Raw genomic sequence first — 19,731 nt, 5'->3', positions numbered from 1 at the left:
AGACATCTTATCCAAAGGATAGGGGATAAGATGTCAGATAGAATGGGTCCCGCTGCTGGGGACCCCCGGGATCTACCATGCAGCACCCACCTTTAACTGCTTCCGGAACCGCTGGAGGTCCTCGGGCTGAGTCCATCTCGACCACGAGGACGTAGCATAGTGATGTCATGGCTCCGCCCCCGTGTGACATCACACTCCGCCCCTCAATGCAAGTCTATTGGAGGGGCATGACAGCTGTCACGCCCCCTCCCATAGGCTTGCATTGAGGGGGCGGAGCGTGACGTCACACAGGGCGAAGCCGTGACGTCACTATGCTCCGTCCCCGTGATCGCCAGTAATCAGACCCAGAGCGAACACGCTCCGGGGACTGATTGTAACGGGGTGCGACGTGAAAGATCACGGGGGTCCCCAGTGGCGGGACCCCCGCGATCAGGCATCTTATCCCCTATCCTTTGGATAGGGGATAAGATGTCTTAGCGCCGGAGTACCTCTTTAACATCATTAAAGTGAAGGGACGTAGCTTAGGTTTTAAAGTGAATGGACTACAATTCCCAGCATGCCCAAGCACTTTTGATCACTATATACAGCCATCTATATAGATAGCTACATACCCCTAATAAATTAACTAGCGCACCTCAGGGCACAACATTCTCTGCTACATTAATGTAGCAGGCCGTACTGGCCTCTGCTACTGTTGCAAAACTACCAATCCCATCCTGCCTGGACAGCCATGTAGTATTCACAACATGTAATATTATGTTTTTCAGGAAAAACATCCAGGGCCCCCTTGTGTATTGAGTCAGACATCATGTGGCAGAGAGTTCCATAGTCTCACTGCTCTTACAGTTAAGAATGTCTGTGATGACGGTGAAACCTTCTTTCCTCTAGACGTAGAGGATGCCCCCTTGCCATGGTTATCGGCCTAGGTATAAAAAGATCACTAGAAAGATCTCTGTACTGTCCATTCATATATTTGTACATTGTGATTAGATCGCCCCCTAAGACATCTTTTCTCTAAACTAAATAACCCCAAGCTTGATAACCTGTTTTGGTACTGTAATCCTCCCATACCATCAATTATTTTTGTGTCCTTCCTCCACTTCAGCCATGTCTTTCTTACATACAGGTGCCCAAAATTGGACACAATACTCCATATGTGGTCTGACTAGTGATTTATACAGCGGCAAAACAATATCCTAATCATGTGCCTCTATGGCCATGTTCACATGGCGGAATGTCCGCATGGGAAATCTCTGTGCAGTACAGTACGGGGCGCTGGCAGAATTTGCCGGCAATTGGACCGCACAGAATGTGCCATCTCATAGACAGTTTTGCATTCTGTGCGGAATCCACACAAAGAATAAATGCGTTCATTCTTTGTGCGGACACAGCAAAAGGAATTTCTGTGCTGGAAACATCTGGCACAGAAATTCCACCGTGTTCACAGGGCTGCAGAATCCCGTTGAATTCAACGGGACTCTGCTGCAGTGGAAATTCCGTGCGGACATTCCAAGCGGAAGTCCGCACAGAATTTCTGCTGTGCCTTTCTTAATACTGTACATCCCATGATTTTGTTAGCCTTGTTAACCGCTGCCTGGCACTAATCACTAAAATAGAGTTTACTGTCCACCATTACTCCCAAGTCTTTTTCGGTAGAAGTTTTACCTAATGTCTTATTATTTAGCACATAATTGTAAATTTTCTTTTTACAGCCCAAGTGCATAACCTTACATTTCTCCTCATTAAAATTAATTTGCCATGTCTGTGCCCAAGCCTCCAGCTTCCCCAGATCCCTCTGTAATTTTATAATATCATCCTCTGTGGTAATCACCCTACCCAGTTTGGTGTCATCTTCAAATATAGACAGTCTACTTCTTAATGCCTCTACAAGCTCATTAATAAACAAAAGAAGTGGACCCAGTACTGACCCCTGTGGTACCGCACTAGTAACTATCACCCAACCAGAGTAAGTTCCATTGATACCCACCCTCTGCTTCTTATCACTAAGCCAGTTGACAACACATTGTTGTCCATCCACCTATGCTAAGGGTGCATTCACGCCACGTTTTTGCAATATAGTTCCCGTATACGTTTTCAATGTGAAATCCGTACGGAACCGTATTGAAAACCGTATGCATTGACTCTCCATTGAAAACCGTATGGCAAAAGATGCATCAGGTTGTGTCCGTTTTACATCCTGTACATGGGAGTCAATGGGAACTGTACAGAACCGTATGTGCATACGGTTCCATCCGGTTTTCACAATACGTTTTTTGACTTTTTTTTTTTTCTTGGAATTTCAATCAAACAATTTACATAGTTACATAGTTAGTATGGTTGAAAAAAGACATATGTCCATCAAGTCCAACCAGGGAATTGAAGGGAAGGGTGTAAGGGCATAAGGGGAAGGGATGTAGTTTTATAATTCTGCATAAGCATTAATGTTATTTTGTTCCAGGAATGTATCTAACCCTGTTTTAAAGCTGTTAATTGTTCCTGCTGTGACCAGTTCCTGAGGTAGACTGTTCCATAAATTCACAGTCCTTATGGTCAAGAAGGCGTGTCGCCCCTTTAGACTAAACCTTTTCTTCTCCAGACGGAGGGAGTGCCCCCTCGTCCTTTGGGGGGGTTTAACCTGGAAAAGTTTTTCTCCATATTTATTGTATGGGCCATTTATATACCTATATACGTTTATCATATCCCCCCTTAAACGTCTCTTCTCAAGACTAAACAATTGTAACTCCTTTAATCGCTCCTCATAGCTAAGATGTTCCATGCCCCATATTAGTTTAGTAGCACGTCTCTGCACCCTTTCCAGCTCCGCAGTGTCCCTTTTATGTACAGGCGACCAAAACTGAACAGCATATTCCAGGTGAGGCCGTACCAATGCTTTATAAAGGGGGAGTATTATGTCCCTGTCCCTTGAGTCCATGCCTCTTTTTATACATGACAAAAACTTTATTCAAAATGGAGTGAAAAGTTAAAAACGTATGTTTTTTTCTTTAAAAAACGGATGCAGCGGGGCATGTCTAGCAGCGCATGGCGGTGGTCATATAGTTCCTGTGCTCCTCTAACCACTGGGCCTGATAGCGGCTACACAGCGTTGGTACCCTGGTTCTTGCCCTAGAAACAGTTGGTTCCGATCGGGGAGCATTCTGCCTACATGGTGATGACCCGCAACAGGGGAAAGAAGAAGAGTCCTATGAAACTCACCGCGTTCTTCCCGGCGGCGGAGGCTGCATAAGATGGCGCGGCTGCTTCTCCTGCGCAGCTGTCTGGGGCGCCTTCTCCCAACGGCTCTGCATCCCCGGCTACAGGCAGCGCTTCATCGGCATCCTCCTCACCCAGAGCGGACAGCGAGAAGAGCGGCTCCCTGACTCAGAAGTCATCGACCGGCTCTGGCAGACCCTCGGTTGCATCTGGGTCTTCTCAGGTACGCTATCCCCCGGCTACCCCTGTGCCTCAGAGCTCTGGAGCCCGCTATGAGACAGGGACTGGGCTCTCCTCCCAGTCTCCACTTACTGAGTCGATAATGAGGGGACTGCTAGCTGAGCTGCGAAGTTCTCTGCATGCAGACATCCAAAGTGCGGTCACTAGCATTCAGTCTGAGATCTCCTCATTGGGAACTTGCATTTCACATATAGAAAACAAGATGGCTGAGCTCACCTCGTCCCACAACACTGTGGTGGATGTGGCTAACTCCCTTGAGGATGAGGTAGCGGCATTGAAACTCAAGGTTGCGGATATGGAGGACCGGTCTCGCCGCAATAATTTGCGGGTGCGCGGCGTACCCGAGTCAGTCAAAACTGAGGATCTTAATGCTTACCTTACAGACTTCTTTGCGCTTCTTTTGCCCAAAGCTTCCTCTATGGATTTACTGAGGGATAGGGTTCATAGACTGCCCAAGCCCAAGGCGCTCCCTGCTGCGGTCCCAAGAGATGTGATCCTCAGGATGCATTTTTTTCACATTAAAGAGAAATTGAGGCATGAGGCTCGAGTGGCCTCCTTCCTGCCTGAAGGATTTGCTGAGTTGCAACTATATACTGACTTATCAGCGGCTACCTTAGCCAGAAGACGCGAGTTTGGTGCAGGAGCTAAAGTTCTACGTGACAATGGCATTCCCTACAAATGGAATCCTGTTAAAAATGATCGTCACCCACAATGGTGGTCTCTTCGCCCGAGGAGCTTAACCGCTTATGCGTGGATTGGAACTTACTTACCTTGACCTCCTCACCCCGTTCCACCGGAGCGTCCCCTCCCAGGAGTTGCAGAGGAATGGCACTTGGTCACCAATAGGAAATGAAAAAGTCATTAGAGACTCAACTGGTATTGCTGGACTGAGAGGGTAGTTTTACTTGTGCCCATTATGTTTTTCTGTTGCTGCTAGGGTACTATGTTTTGTAGATTATCTGTAAAGGCCTGGCTGCAGACTATTTACACCTATTTGTCCCCATCTTAGGCTTACCACATGGCCTTTATGCTCTTGACTATTTGTTGTTTCTGGTTTGTCTTGTTTAATGTGTGTTATTGTTTCTGTTGTCCTGTCTGGTCTGGTATACATTGCGTGTTTACATCTGTTGATATGTGCACTATTGCAGACTTCCTTTGTGTAACGTGTCATTGCAAGAGGTTGTCTAATGCATATACTGTTATCTTATTATGGTTATTAATATAGTGTCCCTAAATGCTAACGGTCTTAATTCCCCCTTCAAGCGGTCACTACTCTGGAAAGAGGCTAGGCGTCTGCATGCAGACGTGATGTGTGTGCAGGAGACACATTTAAATGAAGGTGATGCAGGTCGGCTGACGAACAAGAATTATCCTCACACATTTCACTCCCATGCTTTACACAAGAAAAGGGGGGTTTCTATAGCCATCAAGGATACGATTGCGTTCTCTGTACAAAGGGTTGTGGTAGATATGGGTGGACGGTACCTTATCCTGGTGTGTCTGCTTAATAACGTCCAATACACGTTAGTGGCTCTGTATGCTCCCAATAGTCGACAATGTGTGTTTCTTAAATCACTGTTTAGGAAGGTAGAGAGACTAGCTGTGGGACACATCATTTTCATGGGGGACTTTAATCTAGCAATGTGGCCTCATATTGACTCTACCTCCCCCAACTTGAGACAGGAGCCCACAGGCTTTTTCTCTCTTGCATCTAAGTATGATCTACATGATGCGTGGAGGGTGCTTCACCCCACTGAAAGGGATTTTACCTTTTATTCTAATGCCCATCACACATACTCCCGCATCGATTATGCCCTCATCTCCAGGTCTCTTTTGCCCCTGATAGCCCACGCCAAAATTCTACCGATTGAATGGTCTGACCATTCACCCTTAAGCATTACTATCAGAGAGAGATTCCTTCAGCACCCAATATCTGTGTGGAGACTTAATGCCATGATCTTGAACCACCCGCAGTATGCGGATGCCACGTCTTCCATGGTCTCGGCTTACTTCTAGGTGAATGATACTGGGGATGTTAGCGACCCTATGCTGTGGTGTGCCTTTAAGGCCACGATTAGGGGACATTTCATCAGTCAGACAGCTCACGAGAAAAAACAGCGGTTGTCACAGATGCTGGATTTACAACAAAGGATAGCTGAGCTACATCGACAAAACAAAGCTTCATTCTCTTGAGAGAGTGCCGATGAGCTTTCGCAGTTGAATGCTCAGCTTCACTCCCTTTCACTCCATACCTATGAACTTGCCATTCGCAGGTTAAAGATGTCCTACTATTGGCAGGGCAACAAGTCTAGTGCACTTCTTGCTGAACAACTTAAGAGACGGACTGCGAAGGCTAGGATACCGTACATGACTGATAGCTCTGGTGCGAAGGTGTCAGATCCCCAGGGTATAGCCAACTGTTTTGCTAGATATTACGAGCACCTTTATAATCTGAATAAGGATACTGCCACGCATCAGCCGTCTGCTGCCGCTATCTCTTCCTTTCTTTCTTCTATGTCTCTCCCTTCTTTAACCCTAGAACAGGCGGGGGAGATAGATAGAGCTTTTACTGAGGAGGAGGTGCTTACCTGTATCCGTGCTCTTAAATTACACAAATCTCCAGGGCCGACGGTATATCCAACGATTTTTATAAAAAATTTGGACCCTTAGTTGCTCCATTCCTAGTGCGGACTTTTAACTCTATAGCAGACCTTGGCCGACCCCCTAAAGAGATGTTGGAGGCACTGGTGGTTACTATAACCAAGGCTGGCAAACCTGTCGATGATACTACCAGCTATCGGCCTATTTCTTTGTTAAATAGTGACATTACATTGTATGCTATGCTGTTGGCCTCACGACTTAATCTCTTTTTACCAACACTAGTTGCAAAGGACCAAGTGGGATTTGTACGGGGTCGCCAGGCCTTGGACGGCACTAGGCGCCTCCTGGACCTGATTACCAGAGCCCACTCCGATCGGACATGTTCTCTGCTCCTAGCGTTGGATGCGGAGAAGGCGTTTGATCGGGTGCATTGGGAGTATCTTAGAGCGGTACTCTGCAAATTTCGAATTCCCTCTCATTTTAGAGATGCTATTATGGCCCTTTACTCTGATCCCTCGGCTAGAGTGTTTATCTCTGGAGCCCTCTCAGAGGCCTTCCTCTTGAGTAATGGGACCAGACAGGGCTGCCCCCTTTCCCCTGTCATATTTACCTTGGTGATGGAACCCTTTCCTCAGCGTATAAGGACGTCGTCGGTGGTGGAAGGTATACGTGTAGGTGGTGTTGATCACCGTATTGGGTTGTTCGCCGCCGACGTCATTATATGTCTCTCCCACCCTCAGACATCCCTTTCAGAGGTAATGGCTATAATAGACGAATTCAGTGCAGTGAGCTACTACAAGATTAATACCTCTAAATCTAGCGTTTTGGCCCTGAATGTCCCCAAGGCAATGGAATGCGCCCTCAAGCATAGGTTTCCCTTTACGTGGGCAGAGGGACAGATCCCGTACCTTGGAGTTGTCCTGACCTCACAACCTGACCGTTTGGTGGGAGTAAATTTTACCATGCCTTGAACACAGCTTTGCAAGGAAGTGGAAAATTACTCTAAGTTGCCTATCTCATGGGCGGGACGAATAGCTGAGACTAAAATGATGTTGTTGCCCAAGATACTTTATTTTTTTAGGAATCTCCCAGTAATCATTCCCGCAACATATATAACCCAACTCCAAAAGTTGTTGTTAGGTTTCATTTGGGCAAATAAGCGTTCTAGGGTAGGGGCTGCTCTGATGTACCAGCCCATTGACTGTGGTGGCATCGGGGTTCCCAACTTGCGAGCCTACTATCAGGCCGTAATTTTGGACCAGCTTAAGAAGTGGTGGTGGCAATTGGACCCGCCTCATTGGGTTGACATTGAAGCCTGAGCTCCTTGCCTCCCCATCCTTGTGTCACTTTTTATGGTTTTAAGATTTAGCCCTACCTTCGCTCCCTCTTCTACTTACTCTACTGTGGCGGCAGCGGTTAGACTGTGGAGTAAAGCTGATCTTTGCTTGTCCCTGATCCTGCCCAGGCGTAATGATATCCCCCTGGACGCGATAGGGACCTACTTAGCTGACATTGACTTTCGTTCTTGGATCGTGAAGGGGCTTACACATGTGCAGAGTATATTAGACGAGGGCGGTGTTGTTCCCTTCTCTACCTTAGTCGCTACATATGATATTCCCCATAAAGACTTTTATAAGTATTTAAGACTGAGACACTTTCTTGACTCACTACACTGGACTGACGTGCCCACCAAGACCCTATTTGAAAAACACTTTTATAATAGTAGCTGTTTTAGGAGGGGTATAACAGTTGGGTACTCAGAAATCCTGAAATCTGCAATTAATGACCGTTTCTCATTTCAAGAGAGATGGGAGGAGGATTTATCCTGTACCTTCACCTCTGACCAATGGGAATGTGTGTTCATCTTACCCAAAAAGTTCTCCTGTTGTGTTAATCACCTTGAAGCCTCACATAAGCTACTTTATAGGTGGTATTACACTCCCGCCCGTTTGGCTAAATTGTATACATCTGTGTCGCCATTGTGCTGGAGGTGTAGGAGGGAGATCGGTACTTTAACCTCTTAAGGACCCAGCCATTTTACACCTTAGGATCCGGCCATTTTTTGAACATCTGACCACTGTCACTTTAAACATTAATAACTCTGGAATGCTTTTAGTTATCATTCTTTTTTTTTTTTTTTTCCAAAATATTTTTTATTAAAGAAGTTTTTTTTCTTTCATACAGAACAACAAGGCACTTGTGGATCAAGTGTACATAGTCCAAGATGTGGAAATGTGATGTCTGATGACGAACAGGTATATACGTAGGTCTGTCCAACACATCATTACATACTACAGAATCACACAAATGACTTGAGAACAAGAACAAAAATCAACAGTTAATAGCAAAACCGGTACCTCTCATTAGTGTGCACTCTTCAGGTGTCAAAGTCTCAATTTGTTGGTTAGATGTTATGCATTTATACAAAAAGGACATAATCTGCAAAGTTTTATAGTAATGGTCTTATGCAAATATAGAGCAGAGGGGATATATAAAATCATTCACTTAAAGGAGACGAGGATTTAGAAAAGTTCCCTAGAGATAAGGTCAAATATCCCTACAGTTCGAGGAGGAGGACCAGCCTTCCCATCTTTTAAAGAAAAGCTTGTAAGTACCCGAACCCCTCGCTATTATTTTTTCAAATGAGTATGTAGTATTTATTTTACTGATTAACATGTCAATCAAAGGCACAGTCGCGGATTTCCAGTTACTAACTATAGCTATTTTTGCTAGAATGCAAATTATACAAAAAATATCTCTATTGTGGCGTGGGAGTGAATGCAAGCGCAAAAAAAGTAAGACTGAATAGGCGTTCCAAGGTATATGTCTGCCTAACAAGTCAGTTAAGAGACGTTTACACGAGGCCCAGAAAGGTCTGATCAAAGGGCATGACCATAGTATGTGGTAAAGGGTACCCCTGCACCCACAACCCCGCCAACAACAAGACGACACATCCGGATATATTCTGGATAACCTGTCAGGCGTATAATACCACCTAAGGATAGTCTTAAGCCCTGATTCCACATGTGTAGTGCACTGAAGTGCCTTATGCATTGTCTGGCCCAGGTGCCTTTCCAGCAGGAAGTGACCGTATAACCTCTGACACCTCCTCATCGGTGATGTCCCTATTTAAATCTAACAGCTGGGACGGAGAGAGGAGCGGAAGGTTAAGCCCCACAAGGTAATCATGCACAAGAGAGTTGAGGTTATCAGGGGGAGAAATATGGGGATTTAGATTATATAAATTGGAATAAAATTGTTGAAAGCCTTCAGCAATATCGTCAGGAGTGTACAGCTTAGTGTTGTGATGTGGATGTATTAAATATGGGATGCGCGATTTTAGTTGGCGCTTTTTTAAACGGTTGGCTAAAAGTTTACCCGCCTTATTATTTTGGGAATAGTACCTAGCTTGAAGTTTCCTATGGGATTTCTCATAAGAGGAGAGCATGATACAGCGTAAATCCCTCCTCAGGGAGGCTACTTTAGAGGCGTTCTCAGCTGAGGGGAAAGTTTTATTAACGTTTTCGGCTATTTTTAAAGACTGTAGTAACTCATTGACGTGTTTCTCCCTTTCTCTTTTTAGGATAGCACCATATTTTATACAACACCCCCGTATTACCGCCTTGTGACAGTTCCAAACCACAATGGGGTCGGAGATTGAACTGGCATTAAGGCTAAAATATTCCGTGATGTCCTGTTGTAGTCGTTTAGCATAGTGGGGGTGGGACCATAAAAAGGGGTTGCTTCTCCATGTGTAAGCTGGCAGAGAGGAAGCTCTATCCGACAACTGCAGGGTCACAGCTGCATGGTCCGACCATGTAATTTGTTCTATGGAGGACCTGCCTGAGGAGGACAGTAAAGATCTGTCCAGCAAAAACAAGTCTATACGGGAATAGGAGTTGTGCACTCCTGAGTGAAAAGTAAAATTCTTCTCCGTATCATGCTGTATCCTCCATATGTCGTACAGATCTTCCTCTAGTGGTAGAGAAGAAAGGGTAGCAGAGGTGTAGCGAGAGGAAGAGGTACTGTCCAGAGAAACCTCCACTATAGTATTAAAATCCCCACAGATAAGTAAAGATCCCCAAGGAGATCCGCAAACTTTGTTAAGTAGGCGCTTTAAAAAGCGGAGTTGCCCCTTATTAGGAGCATACACCGACACAATAGTAAATTGAGAAGCATTGATGGTACACCGCAAGATAACATACCTTCCGTTTTCATCAGCAGTAAAATCTTTCAGCGAGAAAGCGACTGTATTTTTGATGGCGATGGCTACCCCCCTGGATTTTGTGCTGTAATGGGAATGGTAAATGTCAGAGAATGCAGGGTGATGTAATCTATCTACGTCTTTAGACAATAAATGAGTTTCTTGTATACACAAAATATCACACTTCAGAGACTGTGCCTCCTTCCATAAATGAGCTCGCCTATGCGGAGCGTTTAACCCATTTGCATTAAGACTAGCAATAGTTATCACCATTTGCATATGCAGTGACAATAAGTCGTAAAATATGAATCAGAAGGGGACAGAAGGCACCTCCCAGCCAGCGTGTGTCTGCCGTTGTTATGCAGATCATGTACCTGAGACTTGCGAACATAAAGGTACCAATAGAACAGACAAACAACAATCAACACCAACAACAATAAAAACATGAACAAGGACAATAGGGAAAAGGACACCGTATCCCTTAAGGGGGTGTCCACAGGTAGGTGGGGGTCAGAGTCCACACTGAAACCAGAGACCGCGGGCACACGTCCAGAGCCCGCCATGAAATCGCACAGATGGAAAAATCACCAGCATAGCGTTCATGAAGTAGACCAATCTGTAGCACTCCTAGGGAGACGAGTAGGTTTAGAAGGTCCAGCAACAGAAGGCAGAGGAATGTTCCATTTTTTCAATAAAGCAGTTCCTTCCTCTAATGATCGCACCAGGTGAGAAGTATCATTGCGTCTCACAATTAAACGTACAGGGAATCCCCACCGATATACAATTTTTGCAGATCGCAAGGCAGTAGTTATTGGTAGCAACGTCCTGCGGGCCTGTAGGGTAACGGCTGATAAGTCAGCATACACAGAAATATGATGATATGGAGCAGGCAAGCCATCGTTGCGCCTAGCAAATTCCATAAACTTTTCCTTAATGTTGTAAAAATGTATCCGTGCTAGTACATCCCGTGGGACAGAGTCATTCAGGTGTTTCGGGCGTGGAACCCTGTGCGCTCTGTCCACCTCCAGATCTTGCAGGGAGCTAGCGGGAAGGGTGGCTTGCAGGATGGATTTAACATATGCAGGTATCTCGGCTGGAGGTATTGATTCAGATATGCCTCTTAGTTTCACGTTATTCCTCCTGCTTCTGTCCTCCAAATCCGCCACTTTAGCTTTCAAGAATGTTATCTCATCATCCATAGAATTATGGGAATCAATCAGGTCATTATGTGAGTCCGCAAACTCGCTGAATTTAGTTTCAATGTGATCGATACGTCCCCCTAGTTCATGCACAGTGGCTTGCAAAGGGTTAACCATTTTTTGCATGTCTTGTAGGAATGAGCTGCGCAGCAGGAGCAGCATATTTTTCATGGCTGTATCAGTTAGAGATTTGTCCCCCACCTGTAAGGCTGCCAGTGGGTCACATCCCTCTGTTATGTCCTCCAGTGTTATGCCCCTGGGTCTTACCTCATGGTCAGAGACCGGGGTGGAGAGCCGGCTCCTCTGTTTGGTAGAGCTGCCAGAAGGGGATGCAGGAGGGAGACTCTGAGCCGCTCCGGGTGAGTCGCTAGTGCTGCGGGGTGAAGATGGAGCCTCCGCTGCCGTCCCCCGTTTGTTGGAGGGGTCTGGCTGACGGGTGTTCGGCTGCCTGCCCACCGAAGGTGAGTGAAGCTCCGAGTCAGACAGGGTGCGGCGCCGATTAGCCGGGCTGCTGGACTCATCCCTCCTGCTGCGCGGGCCTCGTCATCCTCTCGGCGGTGTGGCGCAGGCACGGTCGGCGCCATCTTGGGTCCGGGCCTCGCGCGGCTGGAAGCTGAAGCGCGCCAGAGATCCGTGCCGGGTAGGTTTCTTGCGGCGCCCGGGCATAGTGGTAGGGTCCAACGGTATTTCTGTCGGATTACAGCTGTTTTAAGGCTGGCGATTTGCTGTTAATTCGTCGCTAGACGGGATCTGTTGCGGAGCTCACTCAGCGTGCGACCATCCGCTCTGGCTGCCAGGCCACGCCCCCCTTTAGTTATCATTCTGATTCCGAGATTGTTTTTTCGTGACATATTCTACTTACATAATACTCTACATAATTTTTTGGTAACTTGCATCCTTTGTTGGTGAAAATTCCCAAAATTTTATGAAAAATTTGAACATTTTGCATTTTTCTAAATTTGAAGCTCTCTGCTTGTAAGGAAAATAGATATTCAAAATATTTTTATTTTTTTTTCACATATACAATATGTCTACTTGCTATGTTTGCATCATAAAATTGACAAGTTTTTACTTTTGGAAGACACCAGAGGGCTTCAAAGTTCAGCAGCAATTTTCCAATTTTTCACAAAATTTCCAAACTCACTATTTTTCAGGGACCAGTTCAGGTTTGAAGTGGATTTGAAGGGTCTTCATCTTAGAAATACCCCACAAATGACCCCATTATAAAAACTGCACCCCCAAAGTATTCAAAATGATATTCGGCAAGCCTTTTAACCCTTTAGGTGTTTCACAGGAATAGCAGGAACGTGAAGGAGAAAATTCACAATCTTCATTTTTTACACTCGCATGTTCTTGTAGACCCAATTTTTTAATTTTTACAAGGGGTAAAAGGAGAAAATGTATACTTATATTTGTAGCCCAATTTCTCTCGAGTAAGCAGATACCTCATATGTCTATGTAAATTGTTCGGCGGGCACAGTAGAGGGCTCAGAACCGAAGGAGCGACAAGGAGATTTTGGAGAGTATGTTTTTCTGAAATGGTTTTTGGGGGGCATGTTGCATTTAGGAAGCCCCTATGGTGCCAGAACAACAAAAAAAAACACATGCCATACCATTTTGGAAACAAGACCCCTTGAGGAACGTAACAATGAATTAAGTGAGCCTTAATACCCCACATGTGTTTCACGACTTTTGCATATGTAAAAAAATAATAATAATTTCACATTTTTGCAAGGGTTAATAGCAGAAAATACCCCCCAAAATTTGAAACCCCATCTCTTCTGAGTCTGAAGGTACCCCATAAGTTGGCCTGTAGTGCACTACGGGCGAACTACAATGCTCAGAAGAGAAGGAGTCATATTTGGCTTTTTGAGAGCAAATTTTGCTTGGGGGCGTGTCGCATTTAGGAAGCCCCTATGGTGCCAGGAGAGCAAAAAAAAAAACACATGGCATACCATTTTGGAAACTAGACCCCTTGAGGAACATAACAAGGGGTACAGTGAGCATTTACCCCCACTGGTGTCTGTCAGATCTTTGGAACAGTGGGCTGTACGAAATTTTTAAGCCCACTGTCCCAAAGATCTGTCAGACACCAGTGGGGTGTAAATTCTCACTGCACCCCTCATTACATTCCGTGAGGGGTGTAGTTTCCGAAATGGAGTCACATGTGTTTTTTTTTTTTTTGCGTTTGTCAAAACCGCTGTAACAATCAGCCACCCCTGTGCAAATCACCTCAAATGTACATGGCGCACTCTCCCTTCTGGGCCTTGTTGTGCGCCCCCAGAGCACTTTGCGCCCACATATGGGGTATCTCCATAGTCGGGAGAAATTGCATTACAAATTTTGGGGGGCTTTTTTCCCTTTTACCTCTTGTCAAAATGAAAAGTATAGGGCAACACCAGCATGTTAGTGTAAACTATTTATTTTTTTACACTAACATGCTGGTGTAGACCCCAACTTCACCTTTTCATAAGGGGTGAAAGGAGAAAAAGCACCCCAAAATTTGTTAGGCAATTTCTCCCGAGTACCGCGATACCCCATATGTGGCCCTAAACTGTTGCCTTGAAATACGACAGGGCTCCAAAGTGAGAACGCCATGCGCATTTGAGGCCTGAATTAGGGATTTGCATAGGGGTGGACATAGGGGTATTCTACGCCAGTGATTCCCAAACAGGGTGCCTCCAGCTGTTGAAAAACTCCCAGCATGCTTGGACAGTCAACGGCTGTCGAGCAATACTGGGAGTTGTTGTTTTGCAACAGCTGGAGGCTCCATTTTGGAAACAGTGGCGTACCAGACGTTTTTCATTTTTATTGGGGAGGGGGGCTGTGTAGGGGTATGTGTATTTGTAGTGTTTTTTACTTTTTATTTTTTTTGTGTAGTGTTTTTAGGGTACAGTCACATGGGCGGGGGGTTACAGCGAGTTTTCCGCTGCGAGTTTGAGCTGCCGCGCAAAATTTGCTGCATCGCAAACTTGCAGCCTGATACTCACTGTAAGCCTCTGCCCATGTGAATGTACCCTGTACATTCACAGGGGGGGGGGGACCTCCAGCTGTTGCAAAACTACAACTCCCAGCATGCACAGTCTAACAGTGCATGCTGGTAGTTATAGTTTTGCAACAGCTGGAGGCACACGGGTTGGGAAACACTGAGTTAGGAAACAGACAATGTTTCCCAACCAGTGTGCCTCCAGTTGTTGCAAAACCACTACTCCCAAACTTTCTCAGGCATGCTGGAAGTAGTAGTTCGGCAACATCTTTAGAGCCAGATGTTGCCGAACTACAACTGCCAGCATGCTTGGAGTTGTAGTTTTGCAACACCTGGAGGACTACAGTTTGCAGACCACTAATACAGTGGTTCCGAATCTGTGCCCTTCCAAATGTTGCAAAACTACAACTCCCAGTATGCCCTTACTGTCCAGGCATGCTGGGAGTTGTAGCTCTGCAACATCTGAAGGGTCAGATGTTACAGAACTACAACTCCCAGCATGCCTGGACAGAAAGGGCATGCTGAGGATGTGTAGTTTTGCAACATCTGGAAGGGCACAGTGGTCTCCAAACTGTGGACCTCCAGATGTTGCAAAACTGCAACTCCCAGCTTGCCCAGACGCCAAGGGCTGTCTGGGCATGCTGGGAGTTGTAGTATACAGGGTCCCATTACAGCAATGCATGTCGCTTTACGGCGACATGCATTGCTGTAAAGGGCCCGACCGTGACTGAAGATCCACTCACCTGTCGCCGCCGCCGTCGTCTTCATCGCCGGGATCCGGGTCTTCAGGGACGAGGTAAGTACCGGGGCCGTGCCCCAGCACTCCCCCGTCCCCCGCCACGTCCTCCGGTCTTCCTCCCGTCCTCTCCGGACTTCAAGGGGTCGGGAGGAAGTAACCGCCCCCCCCGCGCGTTTGGTCGGTTAACTAACCGAAGAATCGCAGGGGATCGGAGGAGGTGGCAGGCTTGCCACCTCGCTCCTATACTTTAGCATGGTCCTGGCTGTCTGTGACAGCCGGGATCATGCAAAATTACCGGGCGGTCGGGTCCCAGAGACCCGATCAGCCCGGTATTGCCGCAGATCGCAAAGAATTTCTACATGGCCCCCCCTGCGTTTGCCCTGGATGCCTGCTGAAGCATTTCAGCAGGCATCCGGTTCCGATCTCTGCCGGGCGCGCGGCAGGGGCCGGAAAACGCCAGGGCGTATGGATACGCCCTGGGTCCTTAAGGCCCAGGGTGTGAGGGCATATCCATACGCCCTGGGTCATTAAGAGGTTAATGCACATATGGTGGACGTGTCCACACATCCGGCCTCTGTGGTCAGATATTCACCTCGTTCTGCAGAGCTATGTTAACGTACCGTTTATATGGGGACCTGAAATGGCTCTCCTCACCTTGCATACGGAACTACTACCACCTGTGTTACTGTTATTTTTCATGTACTTATTGTCACTAGAACTGCTGTTGCTCAACATTGGAAGTCACCTGAGCTTCCAAGTGTTACTGCCCTTAAGGCAGTTATTCGCCATAACTTTACTATGGAAGGACTTATTGCCAAGAGGAAAGGACTGCCTAAACACCATATTGATCAATGGTTTGACTAGGCAAAGGCTCTTTAGGATTTCTCTACTTTGACCTTCTACTGATTGCATATATTAGCTCTCGTGTGATATTATTATACCAGACAGACTACTGTTATTGACACTTTCTACCTTATGTTTTCTTTTACTTTTGTTTTTGTTCTTCTACTATGTCCTCCTAATTGGAGACTGCTTGTTATATACTGCAAACTTTAAATAAAGTGTTAAAAAAAAAAGATGCAACCGGACATCATTTTTCAAACCGTATACGGTTTTTAACTGCAGTGGGTTGAAATTTGTACACACGTTTTGATACAGTTTAGTCAGGTTTTGAGGAATCTGTTTTTCATCAAAAACCTAATACGGGAACTGTATTGCAAAAACGTGGTGTGAATGCACCCTAACTATGCTACGAACTAAGCTAGCTACGCTAACTACAATTCCCAGCATGCCTGGGCATGCTAGGAGGGATAGTCCATCCACCTACACTAACTATGCTATGAACTAAGATAGCTACATTTACTACAACCCCCAGCATTCTTGGGCATGCTGGGAGTTGTAGTCCATCCACTAACACTAACTACGCCATGAACTAACCTAGCTACGCTAACTTCAACTCCCAGCATGCTGGGAGTTGTAGTCCATAGTCCTACGCTAACTACACTACACACTAAGCTAGCTACGCTAACTACAACTCACTGCATGCCTGGAAGTTGTAGTGCATTCAAATTAAAACCTAAGCTACATCCCTTCACTTTAATGATGTTAAACTGCTCTACACTAAGCTTACTACGCTTGTCTCCCTCCCACTATGGTAACTACGCTCCCGAAGTCCATACGCTCATGCGCTCACAGTTTTCTACAGATTCACCGCTAATTAAAACAACTCCCATCCTGCCTGGACATGCTGGGAGTTGTTGTCCATCCACCTACGCTAACTGCGCTACGAACTAAGCTAGCTACGCTAACTACAACTTTGAGCATGCCTGGGCATGCTGGGAGTTGTAGTCTATCCACCTACGCTAACTAGGCTACCAACTTAGCTAACTATACTAACTATAACTCCCATCATGCCTAGGAATGCTGGGAATTGTAGTCCATCCACTAATGCTAACTACCCTATGAACTAAGCTAGCTACGTTAACTACAACACACAGCATGCCTGGGCATGTTGGGAGTTGTAGTCCATTCACTTTAAAACCAAAGCTACATCCCTTCACTTTAAAGGGGTATTCCAGCTTTATACATCTTATCCCCTATCGAAAGGACAGTGCAGCCGCTGGCATTCTGTGCCTTCACTACACCGGGCGCTGTCTCCGAGGCCGAGACGTGATGTCACAGCCATGCCCCCTGGTGACGTCATGCCACGCCCATTTCATTCAGGTCTATGGGAGGGGGCGTGATGGCCGTGATGTCCTCTCCCATAGACATGAATGGAAGGGGCGTGGTGTGATGTCACAAGGGGGCATGGCCGTGACATCATGTCTCAGCCTCGGAGGCAGCGCCCAGTCTACTGAAGGCACAGAATGCCAGGGGTTGCACTGAGATGGGGGGGGGGGGGGGGTCCCACTGCTCATGTGCTCACAGTTTACTAATGACTCACTGCTACACTTAGCCAGTATGCTAACGACACTTACAAAGTCCATAGTAAACTGCTCATGCAGTTTACTACGAAATCCCTAGCCCTTATGCTAACTGCGTAGTGAACTGTGCATGTGTCCACGGTTTTCTACGGACTTCAAGAAAACTTTACATCACCGATGCTGTTTTAAACTGCACGCGAACATGCACATACAGTTCAGAGCAGGCTGTGACCTCTGCCTCTACGCAGGTGCTGATGACGTCACTCATCAGCACCTGCACAGTGGAGAAGACAGGAGGAAGCCCTGCTGCTGAAGATCTTTGCATGGGACAAGATGAGTATCTTTTTTGTTCGGGGGGGGGGGGGGGCGGGTTTTTTGGATACACTTTTGTAACATGATGTGTGCTGTTCCCATGAACAGCACACATCATGTTACAAAAGTGTTTCCCAACTAGTGTGCCTCCAGCGGTTGCAAAACTACAACTCCCAACATGCCAAGACAGCCTTTGTAGTTTTGCAACAGCTGGAGGCACTCTGGTTGTGAAACTATATTATCCAGCTTTGGCTGCAGATTTCTGAGAGTTTTTTCTGCCTCCTGCTGCTTACTTACTTGACTGTATTTCCACCCACTTACCAACCTGACTGACTTACCTAGATACCCACCTGATTACATACCTATGTGGCAACTTAGCTACCTACATGTCACAATACCTACCTGACTACCTACCTACCTGGCTATTTATCTACCAAACTACTTCGCTATCTATCTACCAAACTACCTGGCAATCTAGCTGCCAACCTCCCTGGCTATCGAGCTACTTACCTAAATGTATTCATGTCTACATATCTAGCTGCCTACCTGGCTATCTATCTACCAAAGTACCTGGCAAACTAACTGCCTATCTACTTGGCTGTCTTCCTACCTACCTGGCTAGCTATCAACCACGCTACCTGGCTAGCAATCTACCTAGCTTCTTAACTACCTGGCTACCAACCTAGCTACCTACCTACCTGGCTATCTATTGGAGGGCTGGAGTGAGTGCCAAATGTTGTCCTTGGGGCCAATGGACTCTAATTAAACCCCTTTTCCTGGTGGTACAGTATGTGAAAGGCTTGTATTAATTATGTTAGGATATAGGATGAGGATCTGCTGACAAAGTGAGGAACCAATGATGTCCGGGTGTCAGACTTTGCAGAGGGAAGTCACATTGCAGAGGGTGGTCTGGACCAGATAAAGAAGAAAAAAAAGACTACAGAAAAGACTAAGTGAGTCACTTATATAATTATGTAGTCTCCTGACTGTTTCCCATCATTGCTGTAGTTACTGAGGGGGAGATTTATCAAAACCTGTGCAAAGGAAAAGTTGCCAAGTTGCCCAAAGCAACCAATAAGATTCATTTTGCAAAGGCTTTGTTACAAATTTAAGAAGCAAGCTAATTGGTTGCTATGGGCAACTGGGCAACTTTTCCTCTGCACAGGTTTTGATAAATCTCCCCTATCATGATATTTTTGTGCTGTTGGGGTCGGGGGAGGGGGGCCAAGCACAATTTTTTGCATCAGGGCCCTGTGGTGTATAGCTACGTCCCTGCTTAAAGCAGAGTCTATTTAGTTATGTTTGTTTTTCATTATGCTGTACAAATCACTAGTCAGACTACACATAGAATACTGTGTACAGTACTGGGCACCAGTGTACAAGAAAGATACAGTGGAGCTGGAGAGGGTTCAAAGACGGGAACCAGGGAAATGGAAGTAATACCGTACACAGAAAAAGATTATGGGCGGTAAGCGCTTAAATAGTGGGGCTGGCTCTCCTACCAGCAGGCATTCCATTCACGACAGCGTCTCCTCATGCTCGTTTGGCGTCCTAAGCTGCGGGGGATCTCCACCGGAAGCTTGCGGCCATTACCAGGTTAGTGTCCCGGGCATCGGCGCCTCCCCGGGCGGCGGCGGTGTTATGGTCACAGGGCAGGCTTTACTAGGGCAACAGCGGCTGTGACGGCTGTGTTACACGACGCACTGCCAGTCCTTTTGGGTGTTTGTTTCATGCGGACGTCACTTCTGTCACAGCATCCCACTCCTATTTTTTCCCTGGCATGTGATTCGGCACAACAGGAGCTATTACTGCACTTT

The sequence above is a fragment of the Hyla sarda genome, chromosome 7 (genome assembly GCF_029499605.1).
Source record: "Hyla sarda isolate aHylSar1 chromosome 7, aHylSar1.hap1, whole genome shotgun sequence".
In the NCBI taxonomy this organism is placed as follows: Eukaryota; Metazoa; Chordata; class Amphibia; order Anura; family Hylidae; genus Hyla; species Hyla sarda.
The sequence above is the reverse complement of the archived record's forward strand: the minus strand, read 5'-3'. Positions refer to the sequence as shown.